This window comes from Dermacentor variabilis, chromosome 7 (assembly GCF_050947875.1).
Source record: "Dermacentor variabilis isolate Ectoservices chromosome 7, ASM5094787v1, whole genome shotgun sequence".
NCBI lineage: Eukaryota > Metazoa > Arthropoda > Arachnida > Ixodida > Ixodidae > Dermacentor > Dermacentor variabilis.
The window spans coordinates 83098865-83116661 of NC_134574.1; the positions used below are offsets into that span (position 1 = coordinate 83098865).

The window sequence follows — 17797 nt, forward strand, 5'->3', positions numbered from 1 at the left end:
GCCGGCACGAGTCGCGCTCTGCCGGAGCGCGACAACTCCTCAGCGACCGTGCCTTCGTCACGTCGGCCGGGGCATCGGTGACGCCGGACACCAGCAAAGACTGAAGACGACCAGATTACAACGACGGACCACAGACCGGGGGGACGCCGATACCTGCGTCGAACAGAACCGGGACTGTAAGCGCCCCTACTATAGCGTATAGATGATCGCCGGTTGTGCGTGCGTAAAGCTTAGCAAGGGAGGACGCATTCTGTGTGCAATAAGAGTCCAAAGTTACCGTATGTTCCTGTAGTTAAAAGTCCAAATGAATGAATGTTGTGTGTGCTGCACCTTGTGTTCATGTGTTCCTTCCGCCCGCTCAAGCAAGCGTACCAGGCGTGCACACATGCGTGACAACATTGGCGAGCCTGCCTGGATCCCTTTAACTTCGTCACGTGCCTCGGGGTGTCTTGAGTAGCGGAATGGACTTTGAACGTTTGTTGACGGATGGGAGTGCTGCGGGCATGTCGGCTGAGGCCATAATAGCACTGTATCACGAGGAACAGAAGCGATTAAGAGAAGAATGCGCAGAGGCGCGAGAGGCTGCGAAGCAAGAGGAAGAGAGAGCCAAGGCAGCTGAGGAGAGAGCGAAGGCTGCGGACGAGCGTGCATATAGGAACTTGATTTTGGAAAAAGAGCTTACAGAAAAGAAATTGCAGCTGCGCATGAGTAACAGCGGAGAAGAGGCAGGCAATAAATCAGACGTGCTACCTCAGAGAATAGCGACAGTGTGTCCCCAAAAGCGTATCGCACCTTTTGACGAAAGGCGAGATGACCTAGATGCCTACATGCAGCGTTTCGAGCGAATAGCAACTGGACAAGGCTGCCCGAAGAGTGACTGGGCGACGGGATTGAGTATGTGTCTCGTGGGGGAAGCGTTGGCCGTGTACAGTCGGATGGCAGCGACTGACGCACTAGATTACGACAAGGTGAAGAAGGCTCTCTTACAACGCTTGAGACTCACGGCCGAAGGTTTCAGGGATAAGTTCCGAAACTCTAAGCCATACGAAAATGAGACGGGGCCGCAATTTGCCGCTCGAATCTCCAACTACTTTGATCGTTGGTTAGAGATGGCTAACATAGAGAAGTCATTTGAAGACTTGAGGGACAGCATGATTGCAGAACAGTTCCTAGCATCATGTCGTCAGGGCGTGGCAATATTCCTTCAAGAGCACAACTTGAGGATGGTGGCTGAATTATCCGAACACGCCGACCGGTATTTAGAAGCCCAAGGCCAAAGAAACTTGGGAAAGGGAAAGAAGGTAAGAAGTTACCAGATGACAGAGGAAACACTCGGAGCACAATCAAATGTTTTATGTGTGACAGGATCGTACTTGTGTCGCACTCCCAGTTCGGCGTTGAAGTGCGAGGGGTGCGCACGGCATGGACATACAATACGAGCCTGCCGACCTGAGTCAGAAAATAGGACTGCCTGCATTGTTGCGAGCGAAAGTCCCATTGATGTTGTTAGGACGCAAATGGAACCTGAGTACAGCGACAAGGCTAGCGCTGTCACAACGGCTCCGAGATCAGAAGACCCGGAAACCTCGATGCCAGTAGTAGTGGGAATGCTGCAGGGACGAAAAGTGTCTGTACTCAGAGACACTGGGTCCAACATTGTTCTAGTAAGACAATCCATGGTGTCGGACAGAGATATCACCGGTACAGAAACACCAGTTCGATTGGCGGATGGTACAGTACGGCGAATGCCTGTGGCTCGTGTATTGCTTTTGACGCCTTATTACTGCGGTTGGATTGAAGCTCGGTGCGTCAAAGAACCACTTTACTATGTCATTCTTGGGAATGTGCCAGGAGTCAGAATAGTGGATGATCCAGATCCCCTCTGGAGTTTTTCCAATATCCCAATTACAAGTAGGACGGAGCATGAATCCACCGAAGCCGGTGGCAGAGATAACGAAAGAAGTGCGGATCCGTATAACGGAGAAGCTAGCATATTGTCAGTAGAGAAAAGCACAAGGAACCAGGATAGGAAAGATGTCCGTATAAAGAATACTTCAGGCACCGCCATCGATATAACCGCGACGGAAATCAGGAAAAGGCAAGAAGCGGACAGTACGCTGCGACATTATTTTGAAATGCTAGGGAAATGGATTCAGAATAAGAAGAACCCGGGTCGTACATAAGTTTGAGAAGGTTGGAGAAAAACTGTACCGAATAGCCAGAACCCATGATGGAAGAGAAACACGGCAGCTAGTAGTGCCAGTGAGTTTACGAAGAGCAGTCCTCGAGTTGGCGCACCACACTATAATGGCTGGCCATCAAGGAGTAAGGAAGACGACCAGCCGAGTACCAGAAGAATTCTTTTGGCCGTGTATGCAGAGTGACATTAAACGGTTTGTGCGATCTTGCGACATATGTCAGAGAACCAAACCAAAAGGGTTGATATCAAAGGTACCGCTAGGGACTACGCCTCTTTTTGAGCAACCGTTGCTCAATAAGGAATGGTCATCACACACACGAATGCACAGGTCATGCACAGGAATGGTCATCACAGAGCTGGTTGCTGAAAGTGCATACCAAGCAGACATCCCAGCAACAGAAATTACCCCTGAGAAGGCGAAGATAACAAGCATGATGTTTAAACCAAGCGTATGTGACAAAATACGGGCTCAAGACTTGAAGAGCAATGGACGCATCATCACTGTGTCCGACAAATTTGACAAGCCCAGGGCATGCAAGTCCGGGTCCCGCGACAACTCCTGGTGTCATTCAAATCATTCTGCCCGAGGTCATGTCTCGATGAAGCGCCGGCGTCAAGAGCCAGGACCAGTGCACAGCTTCCTGTCTGGCTCTATCCATGTCAGACAATAACCGGTAGCCAGGAGTTCGCGGACCACGTGAGCGAACGTGCCACGAAGGACATCACTGACTTTGTTGAATATGTTCGTTTTAGTTAATAACACTGAAGAAGCATACAATCATACGGAGGAACAGGTTGCTGCGCATGCATATAGTGTTTAGAGCTTCTGAGGAGGCTTCCTCAAACACTCGCGGAATACAATGCCTTGTGAATGGTGGTGTCGTTGACATTGACGTAGTGTTAAGACTCGGCAGAAACTTACGTGCTTACGTGATGTACGCGTGGGTGCAGTGACGTGCGGTGAAGTGTAGTGATGGTGTGAATATAACCAACCCTTATATATAGCTTTCATTGATTGCGAGAAAGCGTTTGATTCAGTCGAAACCTCAGCAGTCATGGAGGCATTACGGAATAAGGGTGTAGATGAGCCATATGTAAAAATACTGGAAGATATCTATAGCGGCTCCACAGCCACCGTAGTCCTCCATAAAGCAAGCAACAAAATCCCAATAAAGAAAGGCGTCAGGCAGGGAGATACGATATCTCCAATGCTATTCACAGCGTGTTTACAGGAGGTATTCAGAGACCTGGATTGGGAAGAATTGGGGATAAAAGTTAATGGAGAATACCTTAGTAACTTGCGATTCGCTGATGATATTACCTTGCTTAGTAACTCAGGGGACCAAATGCAATGCATGCTCACTGACCTGGAGAGGCAAAGCAGAAGAGTGGGTCTAAAAATTAATCTGCAGAAAACTAAAGTAATGCTTAACAGTCTCGGGAGAGAACAGCAATTTACAATAGGCAACGAGGCACTGGAAGTCGTAAGGGAATACATCTACTTAGGGCAGGTAGTGACGGCGGATCCGGATCATGAGACGGAAATAATCAGAAGAATAAGAATGGGCTGGGGTGCGTTTGGCAGGCATTCTCAAATCATGAACAGCAGGTTGCCATTATCCCTCAAGAGAAAAGTATGTAATAGCTGTGTATTACCAGTACTCACCTACGGGGCAGAAACCTGGAGGCTTACTAAAAGGGTTCTACTCAAATTGAGGACGACACAACGAGCTATGGAAAGAAGAATGATAGGTGTAACGTTAAGGGATAAGAAAAGAGCAGATTGGGTGAGGGAACAAACGCGAGTTAATGACATCTTAGTTGAAATCAAGAAAAAGAAATGGGCATGGGCAGGACATGTAATGAGGAGGGAAGATAACCGATGGTCATTAAGGGTTACGGACTGGATCCCAAGGGAAGGGACGCGTAGCAGGGGGCGGCAGAAAGTTAGGTGGGCGGATGAGATTAAGAAGTTTGCAGGGACGGCATGGCCACAATTAGTAAATGACCGGGGTTGTTGGAGAAGTATGGGAGAGGCCTTTGCCCTGCAGTGGGCGTAACCAGGCTGATGATGATGATGATGAATGAAGAAACGACGAAGTGAAGTTATATGTGGTGTAGTGCAGTGAAGTGCGGTAAAGTGCAGCGATGGGTGAACGAAGCGGCGAAGTGAAATTATATGTGGTGTAAGGAAGTGAAGTGCAGTGACCGTGTAAACCCAAGAGGTGACGAGCAGTGAGGGAAGCTTTTGCGGAGCGAAAACTCCGAAAACAGGGGTGCCATTGTCAGGAGTGACAAGCGTAAAGAAAGAAAGAAGATGAGGAAGAAGGAGTGAAGCGAGCGCGTGGGGCCGCCATCCTGGAGAAGGGGCGCGCGTAGGGAAGGACGTGGTGGCCGGGGCGCAGCGTTCCAGGAGAAGACGGCCGGAGATCGCCTCTCTGGGTCCTGCCCCAGTTTCTAGGCGACGCATCGACGTCCCGCCCGAGTACCAGGCTCGGCGAGCAGATGTCCGACGTCCCCAGAGCTACCGCTGGCCCGGACCTACCTGCCAGAACACGTCAGCGTTTGCGCCGCTGAACGTAGACGCGCGGAGGCTGGCTGCAGCCAGTCACCGTCCCGTCTAGAGAACTAAGCTGAGCCGGCGCGCACCAGGAGCGCCAGCCTACACGAGCCGCGCTCTGCCGGAGCGCGACAACTCTTCAGCGACCGTGCCTTCGTCACGTCGGCCGGGGCATCGGTGACGCCGGACACCAGCAAAGACTGAAGACGACCAGATTACATCGACGGACCACAGACCGAGGGGACGCCGATACCCGCGTCGAACAGAACCGGTACTGTAAGCGCCCCTACTATAGCGTATAGATGATCGCCGCACGGACGTTAGTAAACGCGGTTGTGCGTGTGCAAAGCTTAGCAAGGGAGGACGCATTCTGTGTGCAATAAGTGTCGAAAGTTACCATGTGTTACTGTAGTTAAAAGTCCAAATGAATGAATGTTGTGTGTGCTGCACCTTGCGTTCATGTGTTCCTTCCACCCGCTCAAGCAAGCGTACCAGGCGTTAACACACGCGTGACGTGCCTGTACGTTTCAGGCTGATGTGGAGTGAGAGCCTCTACAATTACACCATCTCACTGAAAATCTGTAAGTATTAGCACTGTGCCCAAATCTCCAACGGTTTCGGTGCTGCGGTGGTCTACGTGTCAATTCCCCCAAGCCTTCTATTGAGACAGGCGCGTTAAACCGGTGAACGAGACGATAACGCTTGAAGTTGGAACGCGGTTATCAGCTACTGACCTATTGGATCTGTAAGCAGAAACAATACCAACCAGAGAAAGCATCTTCAAGAAGGCCTACGGAGGGATCTTAGTGGTTTCCCCACGAATAATGCGCTTCACACATGCGAGATATGGATGCACGAAAGCACGCACCGAGAAGCTAGAGAAACTCATGTAAGTTAAGCAAATCGTTGAGGCACTGAACCTTAGATAACTTCCACAGAATGCCCGTCTTCGAAAATGCCTTGAAAATGACTCATCTTCGAGGTGTCAGTAAAGTGTTCGGTTATAATGCGCAGCTCCTTCTGGAAAATTTCTGATTAGGTAAACCAAATGGATCCACTATCTGTGGAAACCAACGCCATGAGCAGGGTATTTACTCGGTTCCAAAGAAAACACTCAAGGGCACCGACTCAGTGAGACAGCTAGCCGACAAGGGCGAGCCCCGGCAGGGACGGGAGACCGACATTCCCGTTTTCTAAAAAAAACACCTACACAAGAAACCAAGCACTACGTGCAGTTAAAACGCGGCCAATGCCGTTTCGGACACATGACAAAAGGATCACTTGGAATTTAGGCCAAGCCTTGCCGCGGCCAGTCCAGATCAGAAATACTGGTACTAACGGGAACACGCAACTATGGAATGAAATTCTTTGACGTCGACGTCAGGCGCTTTGTATTGTTCTTCAATGTACGCCTTTTATGCCTGCTTGCGTCACTAAGTTTGCGCTCGGTGTGTGCCTGTCTTCAATGAACGTCTTTATTGCCAATTTGGGCACTGATTATGTACCATCAGGTATTTGCTGGTCTTCGTTTAACCTTTTTGGTTCCAACTTGGGTCTTTGGGTGTGCCAGTAATTGTCTGCCGCTCCTAAATGTATGCCCGACTCAAACTGCGGTAACTATCTTTGTGCCAGTGAAAATGTAGCAATCTACAATGACGAACAGATCCTTCAAAGTTGTTTTTAGCTGTACTGTATAGAATCCTCGTCACAAGGCTTACGCAAGCACAGCAACAGATGCCTTGGTAGTCTGTGCCACAAATGCGATACGTATGTGGCACTTTGGATGAATATCTCTCATGCAAACGTTTAAGAGAGCTGCACCTTTAATGGAACTCAGTAAGTCCCACTCTTCAACGAAGCTCCCACGAACTTGGGTCACTGAGAATATGCCACGGCGTGTGTGGCAAGTAAGGGAACAATTGTTAGAGTTTGAGCCCCCTGGTGCACTACGCTTCTCGTCTCGGAGAAGAGCTGCCGCAGAAACACGCGTGTGGGTCTCTCGGCAGCACTACTTCATTGCGAAGCTTTTGCAAAAGTGCGAGAAAAGCCCAGTTGCCGCATGAGGAGCTAAGTAGCGTTCGCATGCACCAGTGCAGCGCGGATATCGCAGGCCACACGCCGTCTTCGCAACAGCACCGCTACATGGCGACGTCTGTTCTCATGGAAGTGCGAAAAAGGAGCGACACTGAAACACCCATCTAAAAAATATTAGACAATCATTTGTGAAGCATGCTTTATAAGAATGATGTCGCTAGCATTTCCTGAGTTGTTCTACGTCGTCTTTAAGTATGCTCGCTTGGTGCTAAACAGAAAATTTAGACCTTAACCAGAACAAATGGCCCTTGAATATAGCGATCAAGTGATGAAGATTGTAACTTTGTTCTTGTGCGCATATACAGTCTAAAAAAGTGGACTGATACGGAACGTCGCGCAATCTAAACATTCGCCTGAACCCTAAAATGATGTAGTGTGAGAATGATTGCCCTTGCCGCAGGTATATGCAGTCCAAACGAGTGGACCTACCCGAAAGATTGTGCAGTCGAAATATCATATAGTTGAACGTTCGTCCTGCTTCCCTTACGCGAGGGGTGACTAGATTGGTTCAAATGCCGGGCGCAGTACCTACATTGAATGATGTTTGAATCACATCCCACATTTTCTGCAGAAGACACGTATTACGCTCTCTCAAACGGCATCCCCTTTGAACTCCTCAAGGAATACCTCACAACACCTTTCAACAGTGTCCATTAAACATTTGCGCAGGGTCAGTGTTTTTGCTGCCGGAAGTTAATGTCGTGGCTCTACAAGCAAAAATAATGAAGACGTTTGTGTTTGTCTAAGAAGATGGGAAGTTTTGCCGACTATGCGCAATCCTTGCCATTAAGAAAGGATTGGTGATGACAGGTGCATGCACACAAAAGTACCATAGATGTTATGTATAAACCATATAATTGTTATATAAGAAATTGTTAATTCTTATTATTTATGGCTCTACTCGTTACAATGTAAACAATACAATATCACAGTAATATTACGACATTATCTAAGCTGCTATTATCATTTTATTATAATATACTACATGAATTACCTCTGCAGAGTACAGAACTGCGCATGAAAAACCTGCACTGCACAAGTACATTTATGTTTGCTGTGCGAAATATATTGTTGTCTAGGAAACAACCTGTTTGAGTAAACTTTGACGAACGAAGACGCTGTAATATTCATTCGAGAGGACCGTGAACAGTGTACTAGTTTAGGGAACGAGAGCAAACACACGGAAACACTGGAGAAGGTACTTGGACAATGCCTGAACTGTATTTGCTTAACATCACGTGAACAGTGCTTGCAGCACCCCTGCAGGTCGTTCTTGAGACTAACATATGGTACAAATACGAAGTACTTATTTACCTAGACCGTCACTTTACCAATTAGGAAATAATATCTAATCGATTGCCCCAATATTCGAGAAAATATTACGATGGATGGTGTTCTGAAATGAAAATATTGCATCGTCCTGCCGAGCACATACAATACACACAGACAAAGGGATTCTTTTTTACGTGGAAATCAATATATGTACCATTGCGCCATGATCTGGCGCTGTAGTCTGCGGAGTGACCAAATGATGGCACCAAAAATTGCCAACGACAAAGAGTAAATCACATCAAAGAACGCTCCAATTGACGTCAAGCTTCTCATGGGGTTCCTGTAAACAAAGTAAATTAATACCTTTGACGAGAAAATTAGGTAAACATCTAGGTCTGGGTAGGAATCCAACATTGGTCTTCAGGGTGCAAGACGAAATACGCTTCCCAGACGTCGGGGCCATGGTTCTGGTTGAATGAATCTGTGCCCTATAGTGCGTGTGTCGTTGTGCACCTGACGGCGCAGCGAATGGGTAGGACATGGCGCCACGTGGTCAGCGTATAAAATTAGTGCAAAAAATAAAAAGCATTGTCTTCCCATTGAACGTCGCTGAGCGCTCTTTCGAGTTATGAACTGGTCGCGGGCAACCGAGCGCGTTGAGACCCTTCGTGCATTTTCATTTGGCCTTGCCGAGGCGTAGTTAAAACGTAGGGTAGAGCTTGTGCGGACAAGGAATGTGCATTAAAAGAACATTTCATCAAATCAAATATAATGCTTTCGCATTCGCCACACGTAAGGAGTTTTAAGTGTCTCTGCCGAATTTTCCTGCTTGTCAACGAGAGCTACGCTTGCAACATAAAACAATTCTACCAGGCAAGCGTTAAACATATTTATTATCAAAATGTGTAAGGGCATTACATGTTATGCTACCCGCTTTTTGAATGAATGTCATTGAAACTTATTATGAGGAAATATATACTACCTTTCGCATGTTGTATGTCCTTGATAGACATTTGAAGCAGCATTCCAACGTGGTTAAATGAGCGCTGAGTAGAATGATGGTAAGCAGCTTCCTTTCTTCCATCTCTTCTCAAAAACAGCCCGCAAGAAAATACTAGACGCAGAAGCGCAAAAGGTTCCACATCACGTCATTGTATGCAGCAGATGGTGGGCACAACAATATTACGCAGTAGACGTTTCTTTTATTCCCTGTCGAGCGATTCCTTCGAAATTCAACTGCGTCCTTCTTCATTGTTTATAGCCGAAGTGAAAAAAAGAGTAGCAAAATTATACTTCGTGTGTATTTGTAGGTACATGTGCTTTAATACTTCTGCGAGTTGTTATCCTTATCCCTCTTCATAAAGTGAGTCAAATACTAGCGCCAGTTCTGTATGCCACTAGAATTATTTGAGAACTCCACCAAATTTGCGACATTCCTTTCTGTATGTCCTTTTGTGTGAGCTTGACCTCTTTGCTGCCAACTAGAGTCACTGGGTAGTTAATGTTACACAGGGTAAAACGGGCTGCTGCACAGACGAAAACGTCTTCAAAACGAACCAACCGACCAACTTGGGTCGCTGATTACGTGGCAGCAGGTACATGCCGCTGTTTTGTGAACCTCTTATATGCCAACTTTTATCTGACAGGGTAGTGTGGGGGTCACTAGGTAGGTGTCGCACTCGAATGAACCTGTTTACCGCTAACTTGGTTGACGGTGTATGTGCCACTGGGTTTGAGCCTAATTTCAAACTATCTTTTCAACATACGCATGTACAAATGCGCCACGCGCGGACTTCATGGTGGCTCGGCTAGATGGCATAGCGTGTCGAGAGGGAAGTGCGAGAAGGCTCGTTTCGGTGGTGGCAAAACGTTATATCGCTATGTTATTTCAATATCAATCGGGTTATCGTCGACGTTCATTGTTACAGGGGTTCTACCGTAGTTTTTAACCGCAACTTCAGGGATACGCTCCAGCGACACATATTACCCTTGAGCCAGTAATATGACACAGTAAAGGTACCTCAAGATCGCCATTGGTTCCCTTAAAAAGTACTTGGATGAATTTGTATTGTCAAAGGAAAAAGTTCAAACAATATTTCATCTTTGCAACCGTTCCATTAAACAAGATGGAATACAGCGCTAGAACTGGCGAAAATAGAAGCGCAAGATGACAAAGTTCTACGTATTCTTCTCGCGGATTTTGTACCCTACTTTCATCACGCCTTCCCACCAACAAGCTTAGCCAGCACCTTGCCCCTTTGCATTTAAATTTTACTAACATGGATTTACACCGCAGTCTCAAAAACATTGCATGTATATGATTCACCCATTGATTCATCCGTTTAACATACCCACATGTGACGGCCTTGAGCACTTGTTTTTAGAAATGTTTAGCAAAATTTATACTCCACCCACACAATATTTAAACTGGCTTGTAAATTAGTCCAAATTTCCCGCGATTTCAACCAAACGTTTTCTTCGATGATTCTTAAATATCTTCCAAAAAAGCATGGCAACTACTGCGTGGTTTCTAATACAGTTTTCTAACCTTGAGGAACACTTCAAAATTAATTCACCAAAAAGCTATATTTATTCTACGCGCTTTGAACTTTGCGTAATGTGTCACCCATAAGCTGCTGCAACTTGCCCAAATTATCAATGCGGTGATTCAATCAATCAGTCTTTACAAAGCTCTTCGAAAATTTTGGCGAATGATTGCGCTAGGTAACGCTCTGCATTACAGACCGCTACTAAATGATGAACAAATTTAGCTGTCTGATCACGAGAGTTTATCTGAGTTCAATGGGTTTTTTCGCCTGTATTTACAGTTGAAGACCATTACAAAGTGCCTACAATTTCTGATCATAAATTTCGACACATGGAGCCCACTAAATCACAATTGAAATAATCGCACGGCTCATTAAAAACCTTATTGTATCTTCCTTTGGTGGTGCCGATAACACTTGTTCTAAAATCTAAGTATGCACTGTCTATCTCTAGCAAAATATGTCAAATTTTGGTGTAATCTTTATCAGCAGGACATCTTCACCTTGACTGCAAAGTTGTAAAAGCAATTACACTGTTTCAAAGCGGTAACAGAAATACGGCGGCGAACTACCGCCCTATCTCGCAGACATGCATATGTAGCAAAATGCTTGAGCCTAACATTACATTAAATACTTATAATAACATCCAGTTTAACAACTTCACTATTTAATAATCAGCATGTGTTCCGAAAATATTTTTCTTGGGGAAGCTCAGTTGCTTAAATTCACTACTGACTTGCACTGTAACATGGATAATAACCGCCAAATTGATTGCATCTTTTTTGACAACTATAAAACATTTGATCGCCTAGCTCACTGCCTACTCATAACTAATCCATCTTAGGCCTTCTCACTAGCGCTAGCGTGGTTTTGTAATTTTCTCTCTTTTCGTAAGCATTTCACCGTCGTCATTAATTTTGCTTCTTTTCCTGACGTCACATCCCTCGTTCTACACGGTAGTGTGCTAGGCCCTTAACTTTTTCTAACGTACAATAATGACCTGCGTTGTAACATTTCCTCTTACGTGTGATTATTTGCTGACAACTGCGCCGTATGCCGCACTATTGAAACTCATGATGATTACCTCATCCTCCAAAAGGGCCTTGACCTTGCTTATGCCTGTTGTGGTAACTGGCTTATGACATTGAACTCGACTATGCGCAAAACAATTTCTTTTACTCGTAAACAGTCACCTTCTGATTTTAGGTATTCTATAAAGAACGGTTCACTCTCCCGTGTGGTGTAGTGTAAGCTTGTAGCTAGGCTTGCACTTAGCTTGCATCTACACTTAGCTAGGCTTGCATCTTACATCAAACCTTTCATGGAAATTCCATATCACAAAGATATGTGCTTAAGCGCCACTAACACTGGGTTTCTTACGTCAAAAATTCCGTCATTGCTCACCTCATACACGCAAATTGTCAGATTTAACGCTCGTCCGCCCACAACTTGAATTTGCTTTGCGAATCTGGGCGCCTCATTAAGAGTATTTAAGTGCTGTAAGCTGTACAAAATATAGCCGCTTTGTTCAATTCCCATAGATATAAGCACCATTCCAGTGTAGCAACAATAAGCTAGACATTCCACTCCAGATGCCAGATAATCGTCGTTCTTTTGATATTTAATACTTAATATGCAAATATATTTATAACGTAACGCCACATGACAAACCATTTCGCACATCCCAACGCCTTCACGGTCACCTCAGCATCAAACGCATATTTGGTAAAACTAAAGCTGTCAAATTTTCGGCTTTGCAAGAAGTCATTCATCTTTCGATACGACCTTCCTGATGCCATTGTTTCAACCACTGACCGCAAACTTTTCCGTGAGCATTTGCACCAATATTTTACGGTTGTAAAATGATGGCCCTTTTTTGCTTGTCATTATCGTTCTTTTTCCTTGTTAATGCTCAACATTTATCTCGTTGTATAATCCTTTACTACTCAATGCTCCCACCGGAGCCTGTGATGTACCTTTAAAAAATAAATTAAATTAATGACAAATAAATAAATAATACGTTGGCTACAGTTATATATGTTTCTAGGCAGATTTGATTAACGTTGAGCCTGCCCATTTTTATGAAATCAGAACTCGTTGTGACGTTCAGTTCTCTCAGAGTAGTGGGGAACATAGCAGCTAACGGCCGTATAACGCTCTTGAGGATATCCGTCACAAATGTTTTTTCAAAGGACCGTAATTTAACCACAACACGCAAATTTACAGGTGCATCAAATACAGTGTTTTCTGTTCGTGGCTAACTTCTTTGCCATGAAAAACTGCACACAAAAGCGGGCTCAATAGTACCAAATGTCGTACATACTACACTATAACACTCTGTAGCACTTGAATGAATTATTTAGTACAGAAGACCTAATATACCGCCTATTTTGCTCCTTTACATCTCTATTCTGGGGCGTTTCCACAATTAATTTATGGCCACAGCCTAAGTATACGGCAAATGACCATTGTTTTCGCACTTAATTGGCAACATCACCCTAATTTTCACCAACAATAAAAATGATGCGCCGGTTATTTTATCAAGGATACCGCTAAAATCTTGTGTCTCGTGGAAAGCATTAAAATATGGGTAACAAAATTTCCTAACTATTTAAAACTCTCATACTTATTCCAGAAACGCTAAACACTACGTATATCGTGCCTAACATGGCGCCACTCTATTGACGAATACGTATAAGGAGTATTATGCCGTCAGTGATTGTTTTATTCCGCAGAATCTAAATTTGTTCTAAGGCACCAATGTATCGGTCATATTATCATTGTACAGGAAACAGTAGACCGGGCTTCAGTCATCCGCAGCGCTAGAAATCTAGGGATGAATATAAGAATATAATTTTTCCTTTGCTTAAAGGGAAACTGCAAAGGTTTTAGACTTCTAAAAAAAGCGACGTTTCTCTGAATCGCAGACACTTGAAATCCTTGGTTCGAAGCCTTGTTTTTTGATCGTATAAGTAGCGGGGCCATACTGCAGAATTAAATTCGCAGCTGAGCTCCCACCGCGGCTCGCGGAGTCAGCCAGCGGCGGAGGCGGCGGAGGCAGCGGAGGTGGGAAAGCCAGCGAAGACGACTTCTATATGAGTCCAGGGCGCCCGCTCCAACATAGCGTGCAGGTTTTACTCATCAATCAGCTTGTATCCGTGTCCCTTTTGGCAAATAATCTTCGTCTCCACCCTACGTTTTCAGCGTGCGCTACAAAAGAACTGCTGCCGCATGAAGCACTTCGTATAAGAGGCATATATATATAGTATTGCTGCTGCTACTGCTGCTGCCGCCGCCACCGCCGCCACGGCCCACATCTGGACAATTAACACATGTTTTTGCGTTATTTCTTTGCTTGTCGGGTGTATAGAGGACTCTAAATTGCGCAGTTCTGAAGTTGCGCAGTTCTGATTGAACTTGCGTTGAAACAAAATCGATTCCGATTTATGACAAAATTGACTCGCTTTATTGGCTGGAAACGATAACCGAAGAACCATGCAGCGTCGAGTACAATCCACAGAAACATGATTTTATTATGAGGCATGCCGTAGCTGGGGACCTCCGGATTATTGAGGTAGCCTTAACTTAGTCACTTCTCTGGCGTTGCGCATGCCGCGATACTTGCTGCTCGTCCGACAACATTGTAGTAAAAATATAGAAGGCGGCTGCGTTAGAAGAATATATAGATAACAGTTAAGTATGTCGATAAATAAATCACTGATCTAAAGTTTCACAAGAAAGGAGTAACGATATGGGCGCAAAATAGGAAGCGTACAAGAAAAGTACCAGCTTTTTTCTTTACAGGTGAGCTGAAGTTTTGGCTGTTAATGTCGTCGTCTCGACGCACGCTTTGAGTATTCTGGGTAAGAATATTTGCTCGGCTTTAGCACTCGTTGGCTAGCTTGACGCCGGTTCACGTAAGCGTCGCTTCGCGCTTCACGGAAAGGTATTTCACAAAACACGTTGACCAACTATGTAACACTCATAGAAGCCTTAGCGCTCAGTAAGCGAAACATTCACGCCAGCGGAGTTCAGAAAGCCAGATGGTGGAAAACGACTAAACATTTTAGAGGGGGAAGTGGGGGGGACGGGACGTATTGTAGATGGCGCACCTAACAAGCGCACTTTTCCGCAATGGAGTGAGCGCTGCCTATTGCTCCTTAAACCTGGGAAGCATGCAGAAAATCCAGCGGTGCTTCGCGTAATTGTAATATGGGCGCACGTCACAAAAAGGGGAACACGGTAAGGGTTTGAGCGGTGGGAAGTCATTCAATGGTGCCATCATGTCGCCCACAGTTCGATTAAATTGTTGTGTACACCGTTTGTTTTTAGGATGGTAAAAAGTTCGGTTTCGTGAACATGGTGGCATTGCTTTAGAATTGATTCGACAACATCCAACAGAAACACACGTCATCAGTCGCAAAGCAACTCATGTGGTGAGCCATGCCGTAAAATAATGTTTTCTCAAATGAAAGGGGCAACGTCACATGTCAATGCAGGTAACAATGGCGAATTCTCTGCGTACTGCGTGGCGTGATCGATAGCAACGATTCTTCAGAGGTTGCCAGCTGTAGGGATGGGACAAGGTCCGTGCAAGTTGATGACGACGTGGTTTAAGTGGCGTGCAAGACACGGCAGTGGTTATAGGGGATCGCTTGAACGCCAAGGAGGCTTCTTTTGGTGCAGTGAAGCGAGACAAGGACAGATGTAGTGGCAAACAAAGCGGTACATCGTGTGCCACTGCAACGGGCACCGAAGACGGGTTTACGTCTTCTGTAAAAAAAAAGCAGGCCCGCGTGCTAATACTTAGTTTCATACTGACGTTATGCCTTGCGGCCACTCGAGCAGACAAAAAAGAACCTGCGATACTTCGGCATATCCTCACTATGAGTCGGCGTGTAAGGAAGCACATAGGTATAAGCTTAGACGGCGGTGAATAACCAAGAGCTTTTTGCGTCCTTCGGTTGCGTTGTCACGACGGGACGCGACAAGGAGTGAAAGTGCTCATGTAAGCAGCTCGGAAACCAGTGTCAATGGGGTGAATTAGAGTTGGAATGCGGTGTCAAGGACGTTGTAGGTAATCGAAACTCGCCCGAAAGCATTCAATTAACGATATGAGCTGTGCATATTGCTTCTCTGCCTCGTGAATGGGTGTTAGTAAAGGGTATTCGAAAGGTGGAATGGAAGCTGCAATGACTTAAATCTGAAGACAAGACGGTTCATCAGAGACAACGTCTGCAAAAAAAGGGATTAAGGGTGCTATGCAGAATGCGCCGGGTATCTCGTTCGCACCAATTTTACCCGAACTTCCTCGACGGCAGTCAATAAACAGAGGTAGCATGGAAGGCGCAAGAGCAGCAGACAAAAACTTATGTCAAAAAAGCCACGTATGACAAAATGAGCGCATTCTGCGCACACTGCTTCTGCGTTTCAAGCACAGAAGTTTGTGCGACACAAACGCGCCCGCTCTGCGTATTTTAATAAACGTATCATCCCTATTTAACAACACCGTGACTGCTCGGTCGTCTCTCTGCACACTTGGCGTGAGCCGCTTGTCCCAGAATTCTCGGGCACGTCAATGGCGTGCCTCCCGTTTCGAGAATTATCGTTCTATCTACCATCGAATGTGAACAGGGCACATGCAGCTCATTCATGCACCTACACTGTCCATTAATCGAATACATTCAAATGCAGCAGATAAAATAACAAACATTTTCTGTATTAAAGTATCTGTTTTCGGTTTTCAATGCTATAGATGTCTGATGAGACAGGGATATCGAGTGAATTAATAAGTTTTGCACTCTTTCCCGCGAATGGTGACACTGAGGCGAAAGCTTACAGGCGGATGCATTTTGGAGGGTTCCAGGCAAGGAGCGAGCTCAGATTGCGAATAGTCGCCAGAGGTGCTGCAGAGGTGCTATTCTAGATAAAGTCATTTATGACAATGTTGTGAACATTCTCTGTTTATTAGGAAAATGGCAACGAAGCGCGGCGGTGTGGCTGTTCGCAGCAGGCGCTTCACCGATAGTGGTGCTCAGGACATCACTGAAGACAGTGCGTTTTGCAAGTTTCATTTCGGTGAGCGAAAATGTTGATCCTTCTCAGCTGAGCACCGCATCGCTGTTCTCGAAAGATGAGTGGCGCGTGGACCAACCATGGTGAGTGAGCTCCCAAGGGTCACATGCCGCGCACGTGGCGCCACGTATACTTTTGATTGATAGGCGAATTTGTGCCAAACTCGTACGTCAAGAAATCCTCCCTAGTTGAGGTCGATAATATGGCGCCGGCATCAGCAGCCGGTAAGATCGCACCCAGCGGCAGCAAGTGTCAGTATGACTGTATATATATATATATATATATATATATATATATATATATATATATATAAACACAGAAACCTCCCCGCAGGGGGCGTCTGCGTCAGCAGGCGTTCGGTGTGTTTCCACACCACGTACCCGAGCACACGCGGGTTGGACCCACCCTCGCGTAGCCGTGCGCGGCTTAGCCGCATCCGGGGAAAAGGGGATCCTGGGGGTTGAGCCAATGCCGGGTGTTTGGACCTGTACGGCCCCCCGGCGGCGGCAAAACACCTCTTTGGCCTCGGCTTCACGTAAACGGCCCCCCGGACTGACCCACCCGGGGGAAATCGGTAGTTGCCTTTTCCTGTCCCCCTCTCCACTCTTCGTCTTTCTCTCTCACTTTGAATCTTTCCTGTCTTCTACTCACTTCAGTTTACTTCTCATTTTCCAGGCAGCAAGGGTTAACCGTGTGTATCTACCCAACCTTGGGTATATATATTAGGTTATAGCGGCGTAGTATAGCTGACGTATACAGGTATGTTCCTAACCTCGTAGCGTCCCCTTGTTGTGCTCGGTGGTGGGTGGCTACCATCACCGCTGAATATTCTAAGAATACATGGCAAATGCATTCCCCCTCCTTGCAGATCGTCCTAACAAAAGAGGGCGCACCGAAGCACTTTTGCATTTCACTTTGAAAACCAACGGAGAAACGTTCCCACGCTACCATGTGATCCACAGTGAAGGATCTCTGCCAATGAGGAAACTAACGCCATTCCTAATAGCAAAATGTCTAGTAGAGAAAATGGGAAAGCAATACAAAGCTTTA

The 17797-nt window shown here is 45.9% G+C and overlaps 1 long non-coding RNA gene across 2 annotated transcripts in view; it reads right to left on the minus strand.

Annotated features, from left to right (window-relative positions):
• Positions 1–9284, minus strand: part of LOC142587578 (uncharacterized) — a 44819-nt gene extending 35535 nt beyond the window's left edge. The window contains exon 1 of one of the 2 annotated variants that reach the window (XR_012829578.1): positions 9109–9284. This is a non-coding gene — a long non-coding RNA (uncharacterized LOC142587578). The remainder of the gene's footprint in view (positions 1–9108) is intronic. The other variant, XR_012829579.1, reaches the window with a different exon arrangement.
• Positions 9285–17797: the final 8513 nt, after the last annotated feature.